Raw genomic sequence first — 2500 nt, forward strand, 5'->3', positions numbered from 1 at the left:
ATACATATATATATAATTTTGTTTAAAAGAGTTCCAACACTGCCTGTTTTTTATGTTTTATTTATATTCCTGCAAAACCAATGTGGGATATAGAATATGGAATATACAATATATAATATAATATACAATATATAATATAAAATAAAAATGGATGGTACTATGAAATAAAGTATTGAATGTCTTATTGAATATATGGAATATGTCTTATTGAATAGATGAAATATTGAGTGTTCAATATAAAGGATTAAATATATAAATATATAAAGGCGAATATGTATTTTCTATACCTTGTGGTATTTCATCATGGCCGGTATGACAGACTTTAACAATATATATATATATATATATATATATACACGTTTTCTTTTCTGTCAAGTTATATATAAAACAATTTAGCATTAAACTAAAAGATAACGGAATGATTTTGGTAGAGCAAATGTGTACTTAAACATATGGAAGAAAACGGTTGGCAGTGACTTCATTGTGATTTTATTGATCTTTTTAAAAATCAGATTTCGCAGAGTTAGCATATTCAGTGCATATTCTATATAATTATTTGTATGTTACAGGAAACTAAATAACTATATATGCCATTACACGCACAGGCATGAGACATGAAAGAAGTTACTATGTAGACCTAGGATTCGTTTGAGATAGCATTAGAATAACCATGAAATTATACCTTACCCTCCTAAAACATAAATGAGAAAGCAGAAAAAATGTTAGTGATACTGTCAGAAATGAATTCCTGTTCTGTTGAATTTAGGCGAATAAACACCAGATTTTGCAAATTTACACTTTGAATTTGTATATCTATAGAATATAATTGTTTATGGACTGTAATGTGGCGAAATTTAGTTAAAATCGCAACGGAAAAGCACATGAGACAATGCAATTATTTTATATTAGAGATCTGCACAAGAGAAATCATAGTTATTGTTAGCGTTTATTCAGCAGAAGTTCGCCAGAGTATCTTCTCATGTTGAAGTTCTCTGTGCTGGAATTTAAATAGTCAACATATTTATTAAACTTCACAAGAAGAGTTTCTCAACAACACTTAACCGATAGATTTTATTTCAATTTCCGTATGGTTTCCATCTTTCGGAGGTCTTTCTATTCTATATGGAATGTAATGCTGCTTTCCTTCTGTGTACAGTGATAATCAGATAAGTCATTTTCATTACTCTGTTTTATGTTCATAAAAAAGAAATACAGTTAAAATGTAATGTTAAATTTATCAGCCACGTTATCAGCGTAGTGTCTGCGGTCAGAATCTCAATTTTGCCACGTCGAAATAACTTCTTCGCCATAGATATTTTCTTTGGCATTGCATGACTGATTGAGGAGGTCTACAATTTAATTCCTATTTGTGCAGTTTAGTTGGCTTACTTGCGCACCTGTAGCTAATTTTAAGTTATAACCATCAGATGATTTCCGGTAACGGTGATTAAAGGAGATATGTTTGCTTATTAAAGCCAGGCTTTTGTTATGTTAAACTCGACATATAAAATGAGATGTGTCGAACAGATTTTATGAAGGAGAACTTCCTTTTTAGTCTATGGAAGGTGTTCAGAGTTTACGTTCATTTGAATTATATATTCGCCATTTTATGTTTGGATGTGTGGCTGTCTCTCTATTTGTATTTATGTTTCCATGTATGTATGCGCGTATGTATGTTTGAATGTATGTATGTATGTATGTATGTACGTATGTATGTATGTACGTATGTATGTATGTACGTATGTATGTATGTACGTATGTATGTATGTATGTATGTATATGAATATAAGTACATACATATTTACAAGCGTATAAATTTGAACACGATTATAGATAAATAGACAGAGAGAAAGATAAAGAGAACAAAAGAAAAGGAAAGAGGGTAAGTGGGGTTATTTACACTGGACTTTTTATAATTTTGCGATTAAGGTTTCCCGTTGTTTTGACTTGCGAACGATGTTTCAAACTTATTTTAAAGCTAGCTTATTACAGTGTGTGTGTGTGTGTGTGTGTGTGTGTGTGTGTGTGTGTGTGCGTGCGTGCGTGCATGCGTGTTTATGTGCATGCGTATGTGTGCATGTGTGTGCATCCGCGCGCCTGCGTCTGTGTGTCAATCGCATGTCATGACCAGCTTATAAATATTATATTGTGAAACTTGTTACTCTTACTGTTTTCCTTATTCACATTCCAATTCCCTGTTTTGATTTTGCACTGCTATGTTAGGCTTCTGCAGATTATCACGTGTTTCAATTAGCGCATTCCTGATTAACGATAGACTTCATATTTGTATATAGTTTCAATAAAATTATTATTGTTTTCTTTTTTATTACATCTTTCATACAAGATCATCACTATGCGGATCTTCGTGTTAACCTTTAGGAAGAAAATATTGCTATTTTATATTTCTTATCGAGTTTTTTTTACTAGTGCTTTCCCTAGTAAGGGCACCGTAAGTTTTCTTGCCGAACAATGTGTACCTTATGTTTTTAAGACATTATTC

This window comes from Octopus bimaculoides, chromosome 7, assembly GCF_001194135.2.
Source record: "Octopus bimaculoides isolate UCB-OBI-ISO-001 chromosome 7, ASM119413v2, whole genome shotgun sequence".
Classification (NCBI taxonomy): domain Eukaryota; kingdom Metazoa; phylum Mollusca; class Cephalopoda; order Octopoda; family Octopodidae; genus Octopus; species Octopus bimaculoides.